General features: G+C 44.5%; 1 protein-coding gene across 4 annotated transcripts in view; it reads right to left on the minus strand.

Moving 5' to 3' along the window:
* Positions 1–14,833, minus strand: part of KCNJ1 (potassium inwardly rectifying channel subfamily J member 1) — a 34,628-nt gene extending 19,795 nt beyond the window's left edge. The window contains exons 1-2 of one of the 4 annotated variants that reach the window (XM_067563721.1): positions 14,755–14,833; positions 14,260–14,382 (exon numbers count right to left, since the gene is read on the minus strand). The gene's annotated coding sequence lies outside the window, so the exon portion shown is untranslated. Of the gene's footprint in view, positions 1–36; positions 587–14,259; positions 14,584–14,754 lie in introns of those variants that run through there. The other 3 variants (XR_010922724.1, XM_067563739.1, XM_067563727.1) reach the window with 3 other exon arrangements.
* Positions 14,834–26,142: the final 11,309 nt, after the last annotated feature.

Raw genomic sequence — 26,142 nt, forward strand, 5'->3', positions numbered from 1 at the left:
TAAAGCTGGTTGTGCATTGTCTACCAGCTGCCTTACCAGGAAGTAAATGCTATCTGGCTGTGAGACCCTTGGAAGATACAGCACATTTTCTCGTGGCTTGCTGTCCAGGGAAGCCTAGGAATTTGCCTGTGGTAGCAGGTTAACTTTTACTTCTCCCGCACTCCACCTGCTGCTTAGATCACCAGTTTTACAAGCATGTCAGGGCTGCCAGAGTGAGGTCACCCTGTGCTGAAACAAATACAAGTATAGTAAAAATATAAAGCATGCCTAAGATAGCCCCTTTGAAATTACCACCACGGATGTGTTCTAACAAAAACTTGTGACATGGACCATCCCTGCCCTCAACCCCAAACTTCCTGGGGTGTCATACCATCCCAGCTCTGGATGGTAATTCTACAACTGGCTCCTAGCTCTTTGCTGGACTTCAATCCCAGATTGAAACTCCTCTGCTGTACTTTTAGATGCATCTGAATTTCAGATCAGGTTCTGAGTTTTCAGGCTTGAGACCTTACAGCTGCCACCAATCATAGTCAGGTCCAGAAAGTCCCATGGACAGCTGGTGTCTGACCACAGCAGTAGGGCTCGACTGGACCTGGGGATGGCTCATGAGTGTGGCCCTGTTGATGAATGGCACAGGCTGGGCCCAAGTGGCCTGTGGTAGTGTGGGCTGGAAAGTCCTGCAGATGGTACATGTCCTCAGCAGAAGCACTTGAGCGACCCTTTGGCTGGATAGTGTATGCCCAAGGTAGAGACCCTGAGAATGGTGCACATTCAGAGGTACCGGAGAGGCTCTGTGGATGAATGGTCCAGGCCCACAGCAGACAGAATCCGTTGACCTCCAGACTGGATAGTGCATGCCCACGGCATTGGGGCCCAGTGGAGACTGTGAGTGGAAGCGGGACACTCGTAACAGGGGGCTCATGTGGCACTGAGGAATTGTGGTGGGAGGAGCTCCCTGTCCATATAGCACCTGGGCAAAGGGACCCCGTCAAGCCCTACAAAGATCTATGGAGCATGTCTTGAAAACGTGTGAATTCAGTTTCCCATTCCAGCCATGCCAGAGGGACCCAGCAGAAAGCTTGCTGGAGTGTCAGCTCAGCAGCTGCAACATCACCATTAAGCGTTTGTTTATGACCGTGACCCCAATATCACCGATGCAGTGGTATTACCTCCTTAGCGTTGAGTGACATGCTAATTCTGCCTGGGAAATGTGATCCTTCAGTCTCGCTCTGTGCACTAATCTGGGAGTCCTGGGCAAATTCCACTTTGGGTGATTACACTGGGCCAACCTAAATTCCCCCTGAAGTTTCAGATGGAGACATTGATCTTTATTCCCTGCCTTGACCCGACTCCATTCTGTAGTGTTGCTGTGAGCTGTTAAAGAGCTGCTGCTTTCCATTCCAGTAATGCTGCCTTTCAGTGCCGGGTGAAGTGATTCCTGTACATAGCTTTTATATTGGTTGGTAAAGCGTTCTGTAACACCCTAAAAATATAAGCCATTATCTTTATAGTAGGTATCTTCTATCTCTAACTACCAGACACCCATGATCCCATCATCTGTGGGAGTTCAATGGTCAGGGCAAAGGATTGGAAACCAGGGCACCTGCATTCTATTCTCAGTTCTGCCACTGACTTACTGCATGCCCTGAGGCAAATCACTTAAACTATCTGTGCCTCAGTTTCTTCTCCTGTATAATAGGATTAAAATACTTTCCTATCTCACATGAGGTGTTAGGAGGCTGGACTGATTGATGTTTGTAAAGTACTTTGAGATCCTGGAATGAAAGTATATATTGAAGTACAAAATGCCTTTATCCTCACTCAAGCAGACTTTACTGTAAACTTATCTTTTGTGAAAGGGTTTGTAAAAAGAAGCGTAGTTTTGAGGTTCCAAGCTTTCTGCTTATATAATTTTTATGATTACACTGGCACCCAGACACCTCATTGTACTAGGCCTGAACAGACCTATAGTAAGACAGTCACTGCCCCACAAATCTTACAATCTAAATAGGTGAGACAAAGGATGGGAGAAATATATTCTTTATTTTACAGCTAGGGAACTGAAGCTCACAGAGATGAAAAGATTTGCCCCCAAGATCTCATAGGGCGTGTATATGGCAAAGCTTGGAACTCAGGTGTCCTGTGTCCCAGTCTAGTATTTTTAAACTAGACCATCATTCCTTGCTATTTACGTATATACCAACTTTTTAAAAAATCATGCTGGTTTGCTTCCCCGATTTCTCTGCTGCTGAGCAGCAGGCAATGATAAGAGGATTTGCAATTCATAACATGCCCAGTGTGTATTAGTTGAGGAGACAGGTTCTGGCAGGGGAAATTGCAGCCTACCTAAAGGAATAATTCATTCACAAGAAAGCTGCCAAAAGGATACATGCAAAAAGAAATGCCATAGTAATAGAGATTCCAGAGAAAATAATGCTATCTGAAAGGCTGAGAATGCTTACTCAGAGCCTCAGAGATTAAAATGCGTAGATGCAGACATATAAATAAATAGTCTACAGTAGTAAGACTATTACAATTGTTGTTAGTAATGAATATTGTTGCTGTTAATACTGCAAGACAGAATAAATTCCATGACGGCATTCATTAGAAGTGGCAGCTTAATAAACCAAATGGACAGAATTGGACACTTCTCATAGCTACAGACAACTCCCGGGCTGGAGGCAATTTACAGATGGTGACGTTCCTTTCTCCTCTGTGTCCCACCGGGAGACGAAACATCTGTGTGGGTCCGAGAGATGGCTGGTCCTTAATCATCTCCTTTCTGCCACTTATTGGGAAATGGCTCTATCTAGACAAAACCTTTTGCTAGTATGCTTCAGGAATGATGGTCTCATTGCTGACATAGGGGTTCCATTGTTTATTGTCATTATTACACATGCAGATAAACCCGTTCCCTGGCCACGTTGCAGTCTATATGAGTTGCAGTGTCCTTTATCAGCTTAGAAACATAGAGGAACCAGCAAAAGAGGACACACCGTTGAAACAAATGTTCTCAAAGTGTGAGATACAGTGAACAGAGTGCTTCAGTTTAATTAATGACTTGATTTTTTTTCTATCAGTGCTGCAGCCAGAGGTGAGATGTCATGTGCTCACCTACTGTACTGAAGTGTCTTCTCTGGGGCTGGCAGAAAATTTTCCATCTAAATTCTTCTTTTAACAGAAAATTGGGGGGGAGCAGTTTACCAAATGCTCCCCCCCCCCCCCCAAAAAAAAAATTCCTGCTTTCCACAGGAAATTTCAATTTTTAATTAAAAACCAAATGCCTGAAAATGAAATTTTAACCAAAAAATAAAATATTTTGATTCAGATATCCTCCCATGGTGTCTCAGTGGGAGTTGTACTTTGGTATCTTCATGTCCCCATTCTCCTCTATGAGCTGGGCTTCCCAGCCATATTGCATCTCCCATGATGCTCCCTGGCCAGAGACTCTCATGATGCAACCGCCTCTCCTCACCACAACGGGAGACTATGGTGCATCATGAAAGATGTTGTCTGGCATAGAGGAGAGTGGAAGTACGAGGCACTCAAACTACAGCTCCCAGGAGGCACCACAGCAGCATTTCCCAATCAAAATATTTCAGTTTTTGATTTTTTGCTGAAAAATCACTTTTCCAGGGAAATCATCAATATATCTTTTTTTCATTGACGTTTTCTGTGGGGAAGAAAAGCACCTTTTCTAATCCTCTCGAGTCTTCTCATCTCCATGTTGCCAGGAAAAGGCACCACAGTGAAGATGAAGGGATGGGGGAAAGACTCTGAATTGGGAGGATTCTCCCCTCTGAAGCTAAGAACACAAGTTACAAATAACATGAGAAGTGGGAAAAGGGGTTGGCCCACTACAGCTCACATAAAACACTAATCATTAAAGTCAGGAGGGAAATGAACAAAGTGGAGGTCATATGAGTCTGTACTTCTCTCCCCCCCAATCTTTTTTTTTTTTTAAAACTCTCTCTGAAGTATTTAAGAGAGTGAATCATTAATCCAAAATTTGGTACTGAAGAACTGACCAAAGTCACGTCTCAGCATCTGGCTCAGTGCACTGAGGGTATGTCTACGCAGCCATTAAACACTCGCGGCTGGCCCATGTCAGCTGACTTGGGCTCGTGGGGCTTGGGCTGTGATGTAGACATTCAGGACCCTGCAGGACAGGAGGGTCCCAGAGCCTAGGCTCCAGTCCTAACGTCTACAGCACAATTTTTCCTTTTCCTTTTTAATTTCATTCTATCCCTTCCAATTCCTCGGTCACATGATTCATAAGTCACTGACCACAGCCGACTCAGAGTAGGTTAAAGCTGGTACCAGAATGAGTGAGAGTATCTGGGGAAAGAGCTTAGGGCCTCTAATTATTTCTTGCTGTAAGTCTTAGGTGACAAGGTCAAAGGTTTAAGCATTCCCTGTTTTGTAAGTAACTGTGACTTGATCCACCACATTCTTGAAAGGTGGTTACACAAAATCACAGATGCACGTATCCATGAATTAAAGTAAGTGTGTGTATTTTAGGTCCTTTCTCTTCTATACAAATTCCTATTCTTTAGGTCTCACTTTAGCATGTGTCTGGGGCTTGGTAGTTTATGTAGTATCTTGATAGATTACATACAATCTCATATCCTCTGTGGAACATTCCCTTGTTTTGCCAAGGTCCAAAGACAGTCCTTTTGGCATACAAGAAAAGCTCAGTTTGTAACAGTGCAAAGCTTATTTCACCTTTAAATCCAGTAATTTTCCATCCCTCGAATATGCACCTTTGTAAGCCCACAATATGTCATGCAAAGATAAAGCCCGTCAGCTGCCTGCCAACAAATCTCTGTGCTTCTTTCCTCTTCTAAATTGGCTGCAGCCTTGCCTCTACACAGCCTGCAACTTAGGCTCTTATTTGTACAACTCCACCCTGGCCGCTTAGTCGATTCAGGAACAACAGTAAGAGCATCGCAGACTAGTCGTTTGGAAGATTTCTTTTCATGTTCCAGTACCCCAACTGTAAGTGTGAATGGAGTGACTCGAAGCAACCCATTCAGCTGCTGGTGTTGCAATCCACAGTTGAGCAGTCTTTGTCCTCGTGCTGGTGCTGGGATCCCTGATTTCTGTTATAATCCGGTATTGCCCATACTCTCTTGACGTGTCTTCCATTATATTCTTTGTCTTCTGAACTCTGCTTCACCACCAATTGTGGGAGTAACTGTTTTAATCCACATCATGACAAGAATAATAGCAGCTGGCAACGTACGTCTCATACGGGATACGTGGCATGGTTAGCAGTGCCTCCCATGGCTGCTAAATCCAGGCCAGGACATGTGGAGATCCTGTGTTGTGACAGTAGAGCCTGATTTTCAAAAGTGTGACCTTCCAACTTCAACTAGGGAGATAGGTGCTTGGCACTTTTGAAAACCCCATTCACTGATGCAGCCTGTGCTAGTACAGTTGGCCTATGAGCCAAAGGGTCCATCTGTGTCCTGAAGCCTCATGAAACAATCCCCTTGGGATTTATTACAGCCAAATCCTATTTCTTCTCTACCATAAAGAACAGGATGGGGCCCTAAACTATTAATGAATTAAGCCTCACATTAGGCCTGTGTCTGTCTAATCTGTCATCCTGACCTTTTATAATTTCACCCCTCCTCCAGGAAGCAAATGTCTTTTTATTATAGGAATTCAATGTTATGCACTGGAATTCACCCCTGTATGAATCCAGGGTGTCCCTGCTTAGGTCTGATGTCTGTCTCTTTTTAAGGGCTTTCAGATACACTTGCCCATCTCCATTTGAAGATCACTGAAGTGCTATGTGCGGATCTGAATGCAGAACTTGGCCCTACTGTTTTTGAAATGTGTAAATTTTCACCAACAAAGCCACTTGTATCTGAAGGACTAGAATAGCGTTGTATTCCTAATGATTTGTCTAAGTGTAATTGACTTGCAAGACGTTCCTGGCTTTCAATTTGCATTGAGTGAATTGCTGACCCGTCACCTGGGTCATCAATGTGAAGAGGCGTATGAACAAGCTGAATGTAAAAAAGCTACTTTGCATTCCCCATAGCAGATGTAGCTATTAACATTGCTGCACAATGCACTAAGTGCCTGCCCAATTTTAATTTAAACATATATGGCCAAATTCATCCTTGGTTTAACCTTGCTGGAGTCCACTGAGTTTTGCCAGTCATAGATTTGCCCCCCCAAGCCTCCCTAAAGTATCTCCCATGTTAAGACCTGATATTCTTATTTCCAGAATGTTTACAGCTGACTTGAAATCAAACCCATTACAAAATCAAACCCAAATAACTGGACCGATTTTCAAGGTCAGCAAGCAATATCCATCACAGCTTTCTTCTGTGCTTTTCCATAACAAACAAAAAAATGTACTGAGCAGTCTCTGTCTCAACCCATACCCAAAAACATCTCCCTCTATAAGGAAGGCATCTGGGTGCAGGGAACATAGTCTAACAATAAAGTATTACCCTGGGAGTCTCATGATTTGAGGTCAATTCCTGGTTCTGCCACAGACTTTCTGTGTGACCTTGATCATATTTCCCTTTTCTAGGTCTCAGTTTTCCCATCTGTAATATGGCAATAATGACATCAGGGGTGTTAGAAGGATACATTCATTTAATGTTTATAAAAGTTTTGGAGATCCTTACGTGGAAGATGGTTATGGACAGGCAAAATAGTATCAGTCTGGGAACTGCCATAGTTCTAGTAGCACTCAGATACTATGGAAATACTTAGATAGAAAGACTCCTGCCTGCCATCTCAATACAAAATTGTACAGTCCCCAGGGAGAAGAAAAATTGTTGTGTCCCTATCTAAAATCTTAACATCTAGCAAAACAAATATAGAAGAGAATACACAATGGCTTTGGGGAAAGTGGATTGTAGAGCTGCACTAAGAGTAAGCTGTTTGCAGATATTCTCACAAAGAAGTGTTGAGTTAGTCGGTATGATCACCAGGATCCTATTATATTATCATTCATATTACTAGAGCAGGGTCTCCTCGTGCTGGGTGCTGTACATAGTACAGAGAGATGCTTCCTGCTAGAAATGCCTACATTCTAAAGAGACAAGGCGGATGAGGGTGAGAGAGAGGAAGTACGTTTGTGAACAAGTCACAGAGAGGGAACTGAGGCTCACTGAAAGGCGTGGGAGTCAGGTGCCTTACCTGCACAGGTGCTCTTGAAAATCCTACCAGGTGCCTATCTGCACATTTAGGCACTTAAATACCTTTCAAAAAGTGGCCTGTAGAGATCAAACAGCTAAGTCCCAGTTTCAAAAGTGCCTTAGGCATTTAGGAGCCTAAATCAATGGGGCTTAGGCACCTAAGTCACTTGCTTTTGAACATATTACCCTAAATAATTTGTCCAAGATAACACAGAATTCAAGTCTGGGACAAAGCCAGGAAATGAAATCCTGGGTTCCAGTCAAATATCTTAAGTACAAGAGCCTCTATCTCCCATATTTGTTCTTTGCAACTAGTCGAATGACCACCTAGTAGCTGTGAAAATGTCCATGAATCTCAAAAGTTGCACAAATGATGATTTGTCCAAAAATTCATTTGTTTGGGGGGAGGGAGGGGGAAGGGAAATGTTTCAATTGTCCAAACAGAGCAGAAATAATAGCATGTGAACAATCAGTTATATAACACAACCAGTGAACACACGAGCCACCTGAGTCTGAACATTTGCTGTCCATAGTGTTTGTTCTGAATGACAAATAAGGATGGGCTCACGAGCAGCTTCGCTAACCAGAAGGAGCTGTACTTTGAAATGAATAACATTTGTACTGACCAGCATAGGCTGTTTGGTGGACAGCATGGAACCACAATACAGAGAGCATTAGGGAAGTGCTTGCACCACCCCTTCCCTGCTACAGAGGGGAGGCGCACACACTGCTCTCTCATGGACGCTTTGCTGTATTGTTCCTTTGTTTCTCATCATTCAACGAAACGTAAAACTAAGCACCTTCTACAAGCTGCTGAGCTCCCTCCACTCCCATTGGAGTCAAGAGTCTTGCAGCTACACACAGCACCCTGTAGAAGGCACTCAACAGCTTACGGGATCAGGTGCAAGGCGCACGGTGCTGTACGGGTAGGGAGTTCTTGCACGCCTTCAAAAGGTGATCAGCTTGCAGACAGATCCCCAAGTCTGATCACACTTGGTCTTATGGGCTGCCCTCTTGCCCCAGAATATCAGGACTTACCAGTGTATTTGTGGAAGCGACTAGCTGGCTCGTATAGAGGGCAGCTCCATCAGGTGTTTTTGCTGTCAAGAAGTATGAACATGAACTCCTAGGGCTACAGTAAGTTGCACCTCTCCCCAAACGGTCAAGGACAAACAACAGATCTGGATAGAGCTGGAAACTGGCAAGTGATTTAATCAGAGGAAATGAAGCATGAGAGCCTCTTTCCTCCCACCCACTTCATTCTCCCTCCTCCGTGGGGTCCGAAGGCCAGGGACAGTCACCTGCTTAGTCCGTGCAAGTCAAAGCTCAATAAGCACCTTGGAAGTTTCTGAAAACAAGGTTAGCCTATTGCTGGTAGGAATGCAGGGTTTGCCTTTAAATATTAGAGGCCAAGATAAATATTGCTGAGGTGTAAAACACCAATGAGGGAGGGGGAGGAGGCAGGGGTCCAGATAAATTGTAATTTCTAGAGATGATTTCCATGGTAGCTGGATGTTAACTGCATTGGGGCAGGGTTGTCTATAAAGCTTTGTGCACAATCAATAGTAATTCCAATGGGGCAGCAGCTGCATCCAGGAGCTGCAGACCCCATTGGCAGAGTAACAAGCATGGAAAGGGGCAGGACTGGGGAAAGCCCATGAACAAGGTCTGAGTCTGTGCAGGGATTCCAGACCCCTTGGGTCCCAGAAGAACACCGATCAGCTTCCTCCTTGGAAAGAGGAGAAACACCACAGCAGTCATGGGGGCTATTTGAAGAGTCCATCTCTCTCACCATCACAGACCTCCCCTGGTTCATGCTAAATTCCTTGGGAGTGCTGTGTACAAAGTGGCTGCAGATTTGATCCCAATGGTAAAAACTAGTAGATGTTCACCTCAGCTAGAACCCCTGGATCTAAGCCAGCTTGAACATTCATAATTCGGGTCCTGTCTAGCCTGGAAGACTTTATGGTGAATGAAGAACCAGTAAAATTTAAAAAAAAACAAGAGGGTGAAGATCTGAGCCATTGAGAAGGGAAGTGATTTTTAGTCACTCTTTGGGGCTGATTCATAAGTGTTACCCCAATCTTACACCAGTATAACTCTTGAAATCAATGGAGTGACACCTGCATTAAACTGGGATAATGATAATGGGATAATAACCAGCTCTTTATGGTCACGTCATTCACTGCAATGACTAATTCACTCATTCACCATTCAATTAAGGTGTGGGAAAACACAATAAACTTCCCTGTTGCCCCCAGAAAGACCTCCAGGGAAACCCAGGAAGACCAGTGTTGATGTGCCTGTTAATTCCAAGGTACAAACCACCCAGGAAAAAGAAACACTGAGGTGAATAAAAACAGCTCCAGCTAGAAAAGAGCACACATGTAGAGCAAAAAACTCTTTTTTGTAGCTCACCTTACAATCAGTCACACCTGTCCCTGACACAACACACGTTGGCTACCTTGTCTGTTCCTTTTCTATGGATGTTTATATGCAAGATAACAAATGTTTTATAAACAGCCACGTACGACAAGGATATTAATCAATCAAAGCTTGTAGATAGCATCAACCACAAGCCATAAATACTTTGCTCTTGGGTTCCTATTATTTGCATTGTTTACATTTTGTAAGAGCATGGGATGCTTTTGCCAATGGGGAATTCTCCCTTCCCATCCAGCCCTTGGCTAAGCCCTGCCATTCTTACCTTTATACTAGTGATACTCAGACCTCAGTGTCTCAGGAGCCAAATTAGCAAGCAACATGACCCAAAAGAGCCACAGTACTGTGAATTCATTGTTTCATTTATTATTTATATGTTGTTCTCCCAGCAAAATGAGTGACCAAGTATTATTTTAACAACTACAGTTGGTTAATAACATAGTAGAAGCATCCTGATTGGTTAATAATTAAATCACACAGTTTTTTAATATCATGTAGTGCAAAGAGCTGTAGGAGACCTGTTAAAGAGCCACTTGCAGCTCGCACGCCCCAGTATGAGTATCACTGCTCTGTATCATCTTTCAACTCCACCGTCCCCTCTCCAAGATAACAGCTTGGGCTTTGTTCTTCCCTCTTTAAAGCCAAAAGCCATTATCTAGGTCTTGCAGAAGGAAAGCTTCTTTCTCCTCTGTTTTAGAGGATTCTATAGGACGCCTCATTGAATTATTTTAAAAAATGAGGTACACAGGTAGAGCTGCACAGTAAGGTCAAGTAGAGGAATGTTCTGCTTTCCAGCCTTCCTGCCTGTCGGAGATTCTTCTCTGAAGTATATACTCTGTTTACATATGACTGTAATGGAAAAGCATTATCAGAAAGGGAGATATTGCAGCATGTAAAAAAAGTGCTCAGACTTTGGGTTCATCTAACCCAATGGTTCTCAACCTTTTCCATACCAAGATCCCCTCCCGTCTAGCCAGGATCTAGTTCCTCACAAAATAAATACACTCAAGTAAGGTGGTCATGCCCCTGACACTATATTCATGTTCATGACCCCTCTAGGGGTCATGTGGTCTCCTCAATAGCACATTCAAAACCCTCTTAACTGAGATGCTTTGTCTTTTGCTCCCAGCCCTTTGTCTTGGGTTTTGTTCATGGCATTGTCTAAGAGGAGGAATGCAGTGATCTTGATGGGTCAGAGATGGAGATGTGGTTGCTGATGTAGCTGGGTCCTGACCCATTGATGACTCTGAAGATCAGGACCAGGGCCTTGAACTGGCATAGGGAGCAGGGTAGAATCCATTAGAGGATGTAGGACACAAGAACAATAAGCAGCAGCAATACAGTCTGGAAGGAGCAAATATGCGGATCGCTGTGGCTCATCTTTTTGGCCAGGAGAAAGGGGAAAAACCTCTTAAGCAGCTGCAGGCTTTTCTCATCACTGTCATGCCCTGATCATCCATGGCTAGTTATGGCTCTGGAAGGGGCCTGACGCTGTGCCCTTGTTTCCTAAAGTTTCAGCTAATCCTTCAAAACGTTGCCAGAGCAGGGAATCCAACCTAGATCTTCTGAGTTTCAATCCAATGTTTCATCACAAGGTTTGACCACTCCATTTATCTCCGTTGCCTAGCCCCATCTCTGGTCATTCCTTCAAGCTTCTCCTTATGCTTGGAAGAAACTCTCATCAAATGTGCTTTGTCTCCGCTTGAGAAATACTCCTGAAGACTTACCTATTCCCCAAAGAACATGAGCTCCAAAGACCATGCTGGATTCTGAGGCTGATCCTGTCACCGCTACAGTCAACTGGTCTGTAATAATGTTACAGGTGCAACAAACAAACTTCAGCCATTTGGATCTACGGGGACTGAAGCGTTTCCCCTCTCTGTGGAGGTGGATAATTGATCCAATGGGATAGGGAAGGTCTTTGCTCAGTCTAGCAGTAGAACTCTTGGCTGTCCAGAGGAGGAAGAGAATGTTGGACATAGGCTGAAATCCAATGCAAGTAAATCCTTGGACTGGGATTGCTGTCTCCTGGTTTCTTACCACACTCCACAAGAGTGTGGAACTATTTTATACTGTGAAGCTCTCTGTCTAGGGCCCGGGACAGAAACTGGAAACATAGGATCACCCCTGCAGCAGCGGCCAAGATGGTGTCTCTCTCTGGGAATTCAGGGGGAAGGGAGTTGGAAAATGCAGGGGCCAGTTTTCAGCTGATGAAAATCAGCATAGTTCCAAGGTCTTCAGTGATGCTCCACACATACAAGCCAGCTGGGGACCTGGATGCAGATCTTTAGAAATCACTCAGCCATTCCAAAGCTGTGATCTGTCTGCTCTTACACAAGAGCAGAAAAATCACTTCATTAAGAAGAAAGGGATATGCATGCCCAATCAGAAAGTCTGATCTGCCCAAAGCAAACCCTGGCTGGCAGTTCAGAGCGTCTTATCAGAAAATCCAAAATAAAAGACACCCACATGAGCAACGCTTATGAAATCCATTCAAAAAGTATCCACTAGCCCCCATCCTCTCCCTTTTCTAGTTCAAATTCTGAGCCATGCTTAGGTTAAAAATGTTTATTTTGTATTTACATGGCAAAGTTCCAGGGACTTTCAAGATCCTGTTAAAACATTTCAAAGCAAGATGTTTATCTGGCTACTATTGCTTTCTCACTTCTTTTAATCAAAATTGGTTTTGGATACAATATTATCATACATAAGAAGTAATAATAATACTTGGCTCTTGAACCAAGCATTTCATCCATTTGTCTCAATGCAATGTACAAAGCAAAGTCAAAATCATCAGCCTCTTTTTTAAAGATGGGGAAACTGAGGCATAGAGCAGCAAAATGGCTTACCCAAGGTCACACAGCAGGTCAGTGTCACAGGAAGGAATGAAATCTGAGTCTCCCAGTCCAATACACTGTGAAGGCATCATTCTCATTTCAGACAAGGTTCCTTTACATCACTCTTGACTAAATATAATTTACATTCTCTCCAAGACCTCTTTTAAATTGCCAGAGAGGTGTAATGGGACCTTTGTGGAAATAAGAGTCAAGCCCTGAGTATTTTTCCTTTTAAAGAACAAACTGAACTTTGTCTCTCTCTTTTATGGTTTTGTGATATTTATGCACAACCAAACACAGTGAGTGATGACCACAAATTATATGTCACTTAGATTTCACGGATCACTTCACATTTGTTCAGGATAGAAATTAAAAAGAAAACAGCTGTGTTTGTTAGTCAGAAAGTGCCTTGAGAGAAGGTTTGATTGCTGAGAATAGCAGAGGTTTTGTAAGAGAGAGATGTGATGCAAACGATAAAACAACATAGTATAAGCAAACAAAAGCTTTCTGAACTGCATCTTTCTGTAAGTCCATTTAAAAATACTTTAGGAGACTTTTAATATGGATAGAAATTGGCAATTTGTATGTCTTGGGATTCTGGCGCAGGTTAGGAGTTTCAAAGGACACTTCCTACCTTTGCTGAGAATTCAAGTTGTCGCTTGGTTATTTTCTAACTTAGAACTTTCAATAGCAGGGAAAGATATTTTTTCTTTCTCTGGTGGAATGTCACCATGCAAGATCCTTTGGTTAGTTTCCATCTTCAAGTAAAAACTCTTTGGACTTTTATGTTGCCTTTCATCAAAGGATCTCAAGAATGTTCCAAATATTTCATTAAAGGGTCACCATAAGCTGGAACTTTTTAAAAATTGATTTTTTTTAAATGACCAGCTTCTGACAAAGCACTCTTTAAACAGAATGTCCTGCTTTCTGAATTCATTTTTAACATGTATACATATTTTTCTACCTCCCTGCTGATATTTATAACGATCCTTTCAGCTGTGGAAAAAGTAACTGACTCCATCCAGGGAACAAAGAAACTGACTATGCACAAAGCGCTGTTATATGTACAAAATGGAAAAAGTAGAGAACGAAAGGTCTTTCTGCAATTTTGTTCAGTTATAGTAATCCATCTATATTAGATACCATCACGCTACTATCTGAGCACCTCAGTCTCTACTGTATTTATCCTCAAAACACCTTGTGAGGTAGGGCAGTGTTATTATTCCCATTGTACAGATGGAAAACAGAGGCATGGAAAGCCTAAGTGACTTGCCTAAAATTGCACGGAAGTCTGTGCCAGAGCAGGAAATTATACCCACATCCCCCAAATCTCAGGCTGGTGCCCTGACCAGTGGATCATCCTGCCTCGCTAATCTGAATAATTTTAGATGTTTACATGTAACTAAAATAGGTGCGAAATGTTCCTGTTGGCAGTATCTTGTTAAGCTGTGCAGCACCCCTGTGTTTTATACATCATTTACAGATGTGTAAACTGAGGCAGAGGGCGCTTTAGTGACTTGCCAAAGTCCCCGAGCAAGTCAGTGGGCGCACGGACCTGAGAACCCAGGTGCCCTGGCTCCAGGTCTCCTGTTTCAATCATTAGGCTGTACTTTGACCTTAAGGCTGTGGGAGGGCATAAGGCACAAAGGGTGCAGTCAGCAAGTTGCGTTTAGGGTGCATTTGGATGATGCAGTAAGGCTAACTTTACCCATACCTGTGCCTGCAAATGGCTGGGCAAGCCCCTCTGGGACGGAGGTGGATAAAGATTTATCTCTATCAGCTTTCAAGAAGACAGTCTGGAATTTCACCCTTACCTTGTTTGCTAAGCAGTAGGGATGGCCACAGAAGGGAGAAAAGGCTGCTCTGCTCTTGTGCGATGAGTAATTTGCAATATCCCAGGAGCTGTAGGTTTCTTCAGTGCTTCAGTCCTACAGTTCCTGTATCCGATGGAAGAGAGCCTAAGGTCTCCTTTTGTATTTATGTGTCGCTGTGTTAGCTCAAACTGGTTGCCAGCTCATCTATATGCAATGGCACATTAAGGCCGTGGTTTACTTCATAAACCCTGCTAGAAAGGGCTAGCAGTGGCGGCTAAATGGTTCAGATATAGCAGAAGTGCGGAGCTGACAAAGCTAACTAAGGGAACCTGTGCAGAAGGACCTCTGAGGGCTGAAAGAAGTTGCTAACCTCCCCCTGCGGGCCTCCCTCCCCTGCACCCCCAGGGTAATCACAGTGGAAATTGCCCAGCACTTGTTAGAATCAGGTGACCTATTTTACATCTGAGCTCAGCAGGTTAGGGAATAGCCACGTACCTCCTGACGGCTGCCTCTTTTCTGAGCAGGACTACTCACACCCTGCACGGTTCATATCATCCGATCTGTGGTGTAATGGGGACGTCCCTGCCCTCCCGCTCCTGATCACTGACTAGAACGTCGGGACAAACAAAAGAGACACTATCCCCAGCGGACCCTCCCCAGGTTTTACATTGAGCCCAGTGCATGCTGGGAAAGGCCTCTGGGAGTTGGATTATTGCTGGGTGGTTGGTGTCATTGCCATGCAGTGCAGACGTGACCACTGGAGCTCACAGTAGCGTACATCTCTCATGCTTCTCATTGCTTTGGAGTTGGATTATTGCTGGGTGGTTGGTGTTATTGCCATGCAGAAGATATTTCCCTTCCTGTCATGCTGCTTTGATGGAGTGGCGGCCAGGGGTTCGTGGGTGGTGGCTATTTCCCAATGGCTGACGTACAAGAGCATAATGGAGCGATGGATTTGTTAACAGAACCACAGGTTTGAAGGGCCAGGTTCTACACCTGTTAAAGCCAATGGAAGTTTTGCCACTCGCTTCAGTGGAAGAAGGATCTGCCGTAGCCTGTTTTGAAGAGGAAAAAGCACCGATGTAAAGGCTTAACCATTCTTATTAGTCATCCCATTGTCTTACTGGCTCAGTCATCAATAATCAATCTAACACCACTTATGCAGCACTTTTCATCATCAGGGCACACTCATCCATCAGCTACTCCCCCCAATCCCTCTCTCAGGCAGGTAACTATTGGCAGCACTTAAAGAACCTATGTTTTTGTTGCATCGGGTACCACGGTACCTTCCAACCTCAACCAAGACTTAAGCAATGGGTGTGTCCCTTGGCAGAGAAGAAGGGAGGACTGTTGGTTAGGACATTGGCCTAGGACATGGGAGATCTGGGTCTGAGTCCCTGCTCTGCCACAGACTTCCTGTATGACCTTGGGCAAGTCACTTTACCTCTGTATGCCTCAGCAAAATGTGTCTAGACTTGAGGGGGCTGACAGTCCAGAAAGCCAGAAAATTGACAGAAGTTGGCTCTACCCATCCTTGCGGTTGCTAAAGATGTTTGACATAGTGAAGTAACTAATGCGGATATTTTTGATGCCATACCCCCTAGAGGCAGAAAACGAGACACTGTCATGCATTGGTGACTCATTTTAATTGGATCAGTTGCATCACGTGGCCTAATGCAATTTGGGCCATTTGATATAGTGTCACAGAGTGAGGGCCCAACTCTCCTACCATTGAACTCAATGGGAGTTTTGTCACTGGCTTCAAAGAGCAGGGTTGAGCCTTTCAAGGGGTACTGAAGAAAAATCAGATTTAATTGTGTTAAAGATCAGTCCCAACACTGAGAAATTAAAAAAGGATACAGAACTATAGGCTTTTCTCCTTCTTCCACTAGGATGTGTTAGAGGAATATTATAAAAATTACTAGTTTGGGGAGTCTCTGAACGCTGTACAATTTGTATTCCAGATGAAGGCTTTTAAGAAAGAGACAGTGAGATTAATAACTTCATTTAGTCTGAGCCCAGAAAATTCTTTTTTTTTTTTTAATTCTGCAAAAAAAATAGGGAGAAATGGCCTAGATTTCCCAAAGTGATGAGCGAATTGTGGGTGCTCAACTGGCAACGCCTTAAAGGGGCCTGATTTTCAGTAAGTGGTGGGCACCCTCTCTCTGAAAAAGAAGCTGCCCGTATAGTCCCCCAGGTTGGACACCCAAAATCACTAGCTACTTTTGAAAATGTAGGCTGCCGTGTTTGTATGAGATTGACAACTTCACATGCAAGGTAACATTTTCCAAGAGCGCCTTATTGACATCGGCCCTTCAGTCCCATTTTCAGACATGATTTAGGCACATGGAATTCTAATCCCATTGGCTTTCAACTGCTGGACTACATCTTTCATGATATACCATGGTCTCCCCAATTGTTGAGCTGCTGTGTGGTGCATCATAGGAGATGTAGTGTATCTGGGGGACTTGGCCCATTAGGAAGAAGCGGGGCATGAGGCAGCTGAACTACAGCTCCCATGAGTCACCATTGTGGCATGTCAAAATTGAAATTTTTCATTTTGGAGTTGTTTGTTTTTTCAACTAAAAGTCAAAATTGTCCTCAGAAAGCAGACCTTTTTTTTGCTAAAAATATTTCTTATGTTGAAAAACAGATTTGACAGAAAAATGTTGATCAACCCTGTCAGTTTTGTCAACAAAGGAAGATTTAACGCCTTTGATGCTGGTTTATCTTTGGAAAAGGCTATTTGTAGAATAAGAGTTTTTCTGGAGGTATATCCTGTTATGTATTTTAAATATAGGACATACAGTGGTAAAGTCAATACTGTAGAGAGTTGTTTACTTAATAACTGCATCAACTGTAGCCAGGCTGGCAATCTCTCAGCACTGCTTTTATTTTGTGTTTACCACTGCCAAGGAGTTGATATCCAAAGCAAAGTCATTCTCCAAACCAAGAGCTCTGACTTTATCCTCCCAGTGGCAGACAGCATGTCTCACTCTGCATCTGGAAAATGCTGAACGTATCCTGAGTGCTACCGCAATAATGAAAATAGAAATGACAATAAGCTGACGTAGGTGTCTGTACAATAGTGATGGGCAAACTCTTCTCAAGATTTTCCTTATGCGTAAGAACAGCACAGTGGTCTATAACAATTGACCAAAATCCAGATGTATCTGCATTCTTGGGCTGGAAATTCCGCCACTGAACCATCCCTCTGACAGCCTATGTATCTTCCCACATAAACAGCCACGCACGCTGGTGTATTAATAGAAAGATGAGTGATCGGTGATCCTGGATCTTTAGCTGGGCAGCTGCTGTGCCTCTTGGATAGAAAAACAAGTCAATGCACTTGTATTCTCCCCTCCAGAAGCTTCTGTCATTACAGGTAATGAGTGTAAGAAACCTCATAGCCCCTGCATTTCCTTTTGGTCTCCGTGCACTGAGGGAGCAGGTAGCTGCTGGAGTCCTCAGCCTCCCCACTAACCTTAATGACCAAATGTAAATGCACAGGCTCCTTCAGGAACAAAGGTGCAGCAATGAAAATGGAAATCCAGAGAGCAGGAGGCAAGATTTATTTAACTCTCGGAGGTCAGCAACAACAGGAGCCTCATCCAGTGTCAATGGAACACTGGCCATTGACTTCAGGGGGTCTGGCCCTGAGAGAGGAGAAAGTCTATAGAGCCATGTTGTGGTTTCTAACAAATTATATGCAAAGGTTTTTGCAGCTGAGTGATATCAACCCACTGTGCAAGCCACTGTACAAATATATAGTGAGAGACAATCTTTGCCCCCAAAGAGGTTACCATCTAAATAGACAAGACAGACAAAGGAATTAATATTATCCCTGTTTTGCACAGGGAGATCAGGTGACTTGCCGAAGATCCTACAGTGAATCAGTGGCAGAACTGGATTTAGATATTGGAACAGCCACGATCAGCAGGCTATGCTGAGCCTCTTGGGGAATGAGGAAGTTGTTGGAAATGTCCTGGCATGTTTTTCAAATAGACAAAAGTGCTTTTAATTATATGACTAGATTGGCTCAAAATCTTGTGAGGGAGCCAGTCCTTATGAGATTTCCAAGCCAGTTCTGCAGGCTGAAGAGAACATCCCAACTTCTGTGTACCTGTGAGTTCAAACTCCAGGGTGAGTGAAGTTCCCCACCACTGGTCCATCCCATGGTGGCACCCAGTTGTGAGTGAGTGGCTGCTGCATCAACTCCTTGTGCACATGAGACACCAGTACCAATATGCACCCGTAGAAGGTGTCACCTGAACCAGGCCCTTGACCCACTGAGGCACAACCAGAGGGGGATTCATTGCAAAGAGCAGATTCCAGTAATGGGGTGGGGATGTGTGCAGGAGTCTTAGAGAAGAATGAAATCACTTCATCTAAGGGAGGAAAACAGATGAAAAGCAAAGAGAGGGAGCAAGGAGGTTAGGAAAAGTGAGGATAAGGGAACAGAAGGTGTTCCCAGGAAAGCGTGTCCGTTAAACTTTGCATCCCATTTTTCTAGGTAATCTCCCAGTATTTCATAGGACAGAGCTTCACTCCTATCGCAGGTTCAGTCACCCCACCCCACTCCACTCACAACTTGGTCAGACGTAGCTTCTTTCCTTGAGCTCATCGCCTTCCCTTTCCTACCCCCAAACCCCAATTTCATTCTGTATCAGCTGCAGAGCCAATTCCTGCCTATAGTTCTCTGGCACGGTTCCAAGTAGCCCCCATCTCTCTGCTCCCCACTTTCTTTCAATAGGTGGCTCTCCTTGAGTGCTAGTGCTCTAGAAGGGTGCTGCTGCCTCCATGGCCCTGGAGAGAGGCATTTGCCCTGTGGTGACCAAAGGGGATGGATTTCTTGATGAAAGCCCAGCCTGCCCAATGCACAAGGAAAGTCAAACACACGGGGGGTATTGTTCAGAGCAGTTAGCCCAGGGGAAAATACACGTGGAGGAAGCTGCCATTACGACTGTGTGGAAGGCTTCCAGGAATCAGGTGGTTGTGTAAGTTAAAGCTGTGCCGCAGGCAAGGTGCATAGTACCTTGTGTGCTCAGTCTCCCACGGTGTTGAATGTCTCCGAGAGAACAGATCACAGTTAGCACCCTTTCTTTTGTCATTCACCTCCCCCACCTCTGCCCCCTCTCTATTCCTGGTACAGGTTTTGCAGCTGAGGTCCAAGATCAGATACGCTCCACAGAAACTAAAAAAAAAGAGCAAAAGAGGCCTCCTGAGTGGTCTTTTCAGCAACCCTATCAACTACCAGTTGCCTTGTGATCCCATCTGACTCTCAGTAGCTGTGGTAAAAGCTTCCTTCTCATGAGCTCATAAATTTAATTACCCGTAGTGAACAGGCTGTTGTGTTGGCCCACTTGTTTCTTCTGGCCCGTTGTCTGGCACCATCAAGCAAGGTGGTGGAGTCATCTTCAGTTGTCCTGTGCTTTTCCACTGGCCAAGGAGTCAATACATGCATCTGCTACATTTCAAGCAGTGTACTTTCACTGTTGGGGTCACCTGGTTAATTCTTAAAAGGAGAAAATTGCAAGTGAAGTGTAATACCAACAAAAGGCGCTAGACCACAGCGCTCTGTTTATCCATAGAGCAGCCTGGAAAGCCTCAACTCTGAATTGGCCTCCTTTCAGCAAAGAGTTTGAGGATTGATCACATCTGGCCACTAAGCTCTTCTCTCATCCCAAAATGCCTCAGTGCTTGACTCACCCCAACACTGCGTTTCAAGTCGGAGGTTGAGGCATAGTGGGCTGAGAGGACAGTGTAGTAGCTATATCTAGTCAGTCCTTGGTCTCTCTTCAGATGAGGAGCCAATTATTGTCAGTGATGGTGGTGGGTTAACTTTGCGATGTGGACCCCTGTCAACTGGGAACTAGACTGAGATCCACGAACAGATTTCCCTGGTGTCAGCAACTCAACCATAAGTAGCAGTGACTGGAAGGAGAATTGATGGTGATTGGAACTGATGGAAGGAGATTGATGGTGGTTCATAAATCAGGGACAATCCCATGAAAGGGAACTTTGAAGACCCAAAATGTGCAGAAGATGGTCATACATAGACCGTCTGTCTGTGTCTATGTGTCTTTAAGATATGCATTCATGTCGTGCTCTGCAAATCCTTCCCGTTACCTCTCAGTGCAGACTTACAGGCACGAAGAACATTGCTGCGGGGGAGGTTTCCTGTAACTGGAGAACCAGTATTTCCCCATGGCAAGCCCTCAGGGTAAGACAGTGGAAATGTCACATTGAGAAGAATGTCTGCCGTGTGCCTTGGATGGCAGGGGAAACAAAGCCGAATTCTCACTGGAAGAAGTAAAGCTCATTACTTGCGTTACTTTAGCCGAGGTTAGCAGCTTTGGCAGATCAGTGACTAAGGATTGTTATAAAGTGAGAGGGGCAGGGAAGGTGACTGCCAAAATATTGCTTTGTTCACCAGAAAATGTAGGGCACTGGTGGGCCGTGCCAAGAGCAGTTCCTCCTTCCACTCACTGTAAGATGGGCGGATTAATGCATAACATTTGGCTCCGGGCGATCCAGCCCCTCTGGGGTGGAGCAATGAGTGTGAATCAGAGCAAGGAGCTACACAGCTGATTGCAACCTGTGGTAGGACCTAGGAGTGGAAGGGATTGCCTTGCCTCGGGCTGCACAAAGAGTCAGTGGCAGAATAGGGAAATGGAACCCAGGAGTCCTGGCTCCCCTTCCCCTTTTCTAATCATTAGACAACACTGCCCCCATTCTGTGGAGTAAGATAAGCATACTGTAGGAGGCAAAGGGGGGGAGAAAAGTAGGATGCTTCCTCTGTAGCCTTTCATTGGCTGCGAGGGGGATATTCTTATATCGACAGCTGTGGCCACATCAGCCACACAGCCTTGCTACTTCCCCAATTCAGTCCTAAACAAAGCGATCTAGACTCTGGGCTGCAGGTGTTCCACTTACGCAAGGCTGCCATGCTTAGGGCTGATATTACAAACTCCCAGATTGCTCTGAGCCACAGAGTTTAGATCTGACTCCAAACTTCTCCAACTCCGGTGTTTGAATCCACGGTTTTGGTTTGATAGAAGAAATGAGAGCCAACCACAACATTTGGGGATGTTTAGACTGTCCAGTCTGGATCGCCAAGTGGTGTAACTCAACACAGCTCCATTGAAGTCAACACTTTGCACCAGCTGAAGTTCTGGCATTAGGTTTTGATATGGGTTTGTCTCTGGTCAAGTCAGGCATCTGTAAGAGACATAAGCGTTCCCACCCTTCATTTATTTTTGAAGGACATAAAATCAGCAATGAGTTACGGCTCAGTGACAATGCCTATTAATTAGGTACAAGCACAAAACATCTGTTCCTTACAGGTACATACCATCCCGCAACAAACCTACCAAGCTGAGATAGATAATATGACACCGAGCCCCAAAATAGGGACATGTTTCATCTCAGACTCTGCATATTTCTTCCTCCCCTCCATTCCCACCCACCCACACACAGAGGAATACTTGCTGAGCGCTAGCAGAAGTTTAAGTCATAGTAGATAGCATAAGAAGCGTCTAATGATTTCAACTCAGTAGGACTCAGCAGGAGTCAGGAAGCTTTGTGGCCAGTGTACACAGGCAGTCAGACCAGATGATCACAATGGTCCCTTCTGGCTTTATAGTCTATGGATGAATCTATTCCTGGCTCTGCCACTGAACTTGGTTAAGTCACGTCAGTGCTGCGTGCCTCAGGCTCCCCGTCTGTAAACTTGAGGTCATAACTCACCTTTCCAAAGTGCTTGCAGAGCCGTGAATGAAAAGCTCCTCATAAGTTCAGTGCAAACCGTTATTCGTCTCACTACTGCAGCCATTTTATAATGCTTTCAAAGCCGTAGGCAATAGGCTGGATTGCCCTGGCTGCCCATCTGGAAGTTCTGAATGGATCACATTTGGGGTGGAGCCTCTTGCATCAGAGGCTCCCCTCCCCGAGGATACCCCCAAGACATTCTATTGCTGTTTTCAAGGCCTCTCTTTTCAGGTCTGCCCACTATTGACCATTTTGACCTTCCCTTTTCACCAGTCCTTACTTTTGGAATTAATTCCATCCTTTGCCCTGCTAGCTTTTGTAAAGTGGCTGCATCTTCTGTGCTGTTCGATCCAGAGTTTGGGGGTGGGTTATTAGCAGTGTTACTATTTTTACTTTGGACAATATCCCAGTTGCCTAGAAATGGCACTAACAAAATAGAATCCTTCGCCAGGACAGATTGCTTCTCATAGGGACTTTAATCAGAGGATCTCATAGCACTAAGTGTCATTCATTCCAAGGGCAGCAGGATTAATTGAAAATTAGTTTTATTAAATAGTAAGCCTAATTAGTTAGACTTTAAAAAGAAATTATGTTTTTGAGTGATGTTATTGGCATCAAATAAAGCCTTGATTTAAAAATATCCCATTATTTTCCTAGTTAAGAGTTGCAGACACATGCTGTATAGCAACTTGTGTTTTTAACAGAGGGTTCCAGGAAAATCATGAGAAGTAGCCAGTTTGTTGTCTTTTCTATTGGCCTTATTTCTGAAGGTCACAGACATTAGCAATGACCACTCAAAGACTTGTAGTGCTTTACAGCTGAGTGAGCATGTGAAAACGAGCCGGTAGGGAAGGTGGTATGAACAGGTTGGCTGGCAGGTATGACCACATTTGGTAATAAAAAATCAGGCAGAGAGAAATACCAGCTATTATATAAGCACCTTCCATAGGCACTGGAGGAAAGATGGACAACTTGAAGTGGCTTCATGGACATTGGACTCTTTAAATGTGTGGAAAAAGAGAGCAGTTAATGAATAGAACTGGCTGGGAAATGGAAATCTCTTCCTGCAAAAAAAAAAAAAAAATGTTTTTGAAAAAAAATAATTTATCCCAAACTAAGATGAAGAGTCAAAAGTGTGAACTTTTAGCAGGAAGGGGATTTAAGGGAAACTCAATCTCGGGAGAACTGAGAAGCAATTTTTCAGCTTCGCAGCAGCCTGCAGGCAGACTGTGAATTTGACAAGAGCCTTCAAGCCCAGCTGCCAGAGAAGCATTCTGCCTCCCTGCCTCTTCCTCCCACCCCCGGCTCCAGAAACTTTAGAGGCAGAACAGCAACCTGCCTGGGAGCTGGAGAGGTAGAAAGGCAGCCTCTCTGGCCCCAGAGCTGGGGAGAGGTGGGAAGGCTGATCACCCGGGATCTCTGTCTGTTTGGCCCCAGAGCTATAGGGGCTGAGAGCCAAGGAGGAAGAGAATCCGGATATTCAGCCTTTGCAACCCTCCCAGAAGGTTTTTGTCAATTTCCCTTTCTGCCTGAAGGACAAGAGCTTTCCAGCCCAGCAGCCAGGGAGACACCATTTCAATTTGCCTGATGGCAAGTCAACATGTTTTAACAACATTTATATTTTCCTGCACAAAACTTTGATTTTTGTGAAAAGGGCGTTCTCCATGAGAAAATCGTTCTGGCAGAAAATTCCTGACCGGCTCTATTGTTGAGAGTCAGTGTGGTCCAGTGGATAGAGCACTCTCCTCATAAGTCTTGTGCTCCATCCCCCTAATCATTTTTGTTGCCCTCCGCTGGACTCTCTCCAACTTCTCCACATCCTTTTTGTAGTGGGGGGCCCAAAACTGGACACAATATTCTAAATGCGGCCTCACCAATGCCGAATAGAGGGGAATAATCACTTCCCGTGACCTGCTGGCAATGCTCCTCCTAATGCAGCCCAATATGCCATTAGCCTTCTTGGCAACCAGGGCACACTGCTGACTCATATCCAGCTTCTTATCCACTATAACCCTCAAGTTCTTTTCTGCAGAACTGCTGCCTAGCCCGTCGGTCCCCAGTCTGTAGCAGTGCATGGAATTCTTCCATCCTAAGTGCAGGACTCTGCACTTGTCCTTGTTGAACCTCATCAGATTTCTTTTGCCCCAGTCTTCCAATTTGTCTAGGTCACTCTGTATCCTATCTCTACCTTCCAGGGTATCTACCACTCCCCCCAGCTTAGTGTCATCTGCAAACTTGCTGAGGGTGCAATCTACCCCATCCTCCAGATCATTAATGAAGATGTTGAACAAAACCGGCCCCAGGACCAACCCCTGGGGCTCTCCGCTTGTGACTGGCTGCCAGCTAGACATGGAGCCATTGATCACTACCCATTGAGCCCGATGATCTAGCCAGCTCTCTATCCACTTTATAGTCCATTCATCCAACCTATACTTCTTTAACTTGCTGATCAGAATACTGTGGGAGACCATATCAAAAGTTTTGCTAAAGTCAAGGTATATCACATCCACTGCTTTCCCCACATCCACAGAGCCAGTCACCTATTCATAGACGGCAATCAGGTTGGTCAGGCATGACTTTGTTTTGGGAAGTGTTCAGGATAGCATGAAATCAGCATGGCAGCCACACCCTCTCTGCTGGTTAAAGCAGGGACCCCTAGAGGTAATTCTACGCAGCCACTATAGATGTAGGGGAAAATTCAAAACAAAAAGTGAAATCCTCAGACTAAGACGTTTGTATTTCAGTTTACATTTCCACAGATTGTCCAGTCTGATGACAGAAAAACACCCCATGGTTCATGGCTTTGGCTTGAAATTATAAACTTTCTTGAGTAAAGAATGTGAAATTAAAAATCTCCTTATGTGCCCAAATCGTTTTCCCCTGCAACCATGCACAATTGGATAGGCTGAGAGCTTTTAATGTGAAAATGACCGATTTGCAGAAATATTGTGGGGGAGGGAAGACATTTCTGGGTTAATAAATGACCCAAAACAAAGAAATGCCACAATAAAGTGTCCTTTTTGCAATAGACTGGTACCTACATTAATGGCTAATGTGTAACAGGGGAGGCATCAAGAAGACAGTAAGACATCACCAAAAGTTGAAGCACACACAATGAAAGCTTGTGTGACAGCCACAATCTCTGGTTGACATGTTGGGGATTGAACCAGGGATTCCCTGATCTAAAAGTGTGAACTGCTACAGCTTGACCTAAAAAGTCAGCGTCTATAGTTGTAACAGACTTATATCCTCTGGTTTGAGCTGTGTGTGCAACTTGTCACACACACTCACCAGTGGTTTACGTTTGCTCCTTTGGTTCTGATTGAAAGCTTTAAGAATGAGAGGAGGAGGTGATTCAAACACTGATCTCTGTTACACCAGTGTAAATCTGGGGTAACTCCACTGACTTCAGTAGGGTAATCCCAGATTGAAAATGGTGTAAGCGAGATGGGAATCTGGCCCAGGTGTATAAAGAAATGTTCTTGGCATGCACCCAGCAAGATGGATGAGTCAGTGATCGCAGACATTCTGGTAGTATACTACAGCAATTCAGTTTCAATAACTCTTTTGGCATGACAAGGTGTATGAGAGATGTCAGTGTCCTGTGTGTCTGACTGCATTCGTTCTTCAAGTTTTCAATGAGATTTTTAGTGTAGAAAGATCATACCCTGGGGCAGTTTAAGTCCTGAGACAACACAGCTCAGCAGTCTCATAAAAGTTAAGGGGTGGATAGAGGTGGGTGAAGCCAAGAACAGAACAGCATTGAACTAACAGCTTCCCAAGGAAGCCTGACCTGCTCCGTCATCTAGGGGATTCATTGCTCCAGACTCAGGGCCCATTCCATTAGGTGCTGCTGCACATCCAAATAAGGGCTTATTGGCACCCTCGTGCATGAAAGGTGGTTTTTCTGAACACTGCAAGTGCCTGCCCAAATTTTGCAGTGATCACGTAGGTGCTGGCATGTAAAAAAAAAAAAAAAAAAAAAAAATGCTCCCAAAAGGCAAATCTTTCTCCTGCCACATCCCTATGACTGATTCCTCCTGAGCCCTTTTGAAAGCTTCCGGATTCCATGGGGGAGCTTGTACACTGCCCAGCTGATAGGTTAATAGGATA

The sequence above is a fragment of the Emydura macquarii genome, unplaced genomic scaffold (genome assembly GCF_026122565.2).
Source record: "Emydura macquarii macquarii isolate MOO-44397 ecotype Brisbane River unplaced genomic scaffold, CSIRO-AGI_Emac_v2 contig_312, whole genome shotgun sequence".
Lineage (NCBI taxonomy): Eukaryota > Metazoa > Chordata > Testudines > Chelidae > Emydura > Emydura macquarii.